This window comes from Penaeus monodon, chromosome 24, assembly GCF_015228065.2.
Source record: "Penaeus monodon isolate SGIC_2016 chromosome 24, NSTDA_Pmon_1, whole genome shotgun sequence".
Lineage (NCBI taxonomy): Eukaryota > Metazoa > Arthropoda > Malacostraca > Decapoda > Penaeidae > Penaeus > Penaeus monodon.
This window is the reverse complement of record NC_051409.1, coordinates 13,241,291-13,241,517: the sequence shown is the minus strand read 5'-3', so window position 1 is coordinate 13,241,517 and position 227 is coordinate 13,241,291.

The following is a 227-nucleotide window of genomic DNA, read 5'->3' as shown; positions in this document are numbered from 1 at the left end:
TTACAGCTAAATGAATGACGAAAAGACTGAGAGAGAAACTTCTTTTACACACAGAGAATACAAAACAGAATCAACAGGTGAGCAGACACGTACTGAACATAGAAAAGGCAAAACCTAAACTGACAGCCCTGTTGCAGTTGATTTACAGGCAGACACAACATAGAATGTGAGACTGACTGTTAATGCGTTGCTCATAACTGCAAAGCAAATCTATTGGTATAATCGTA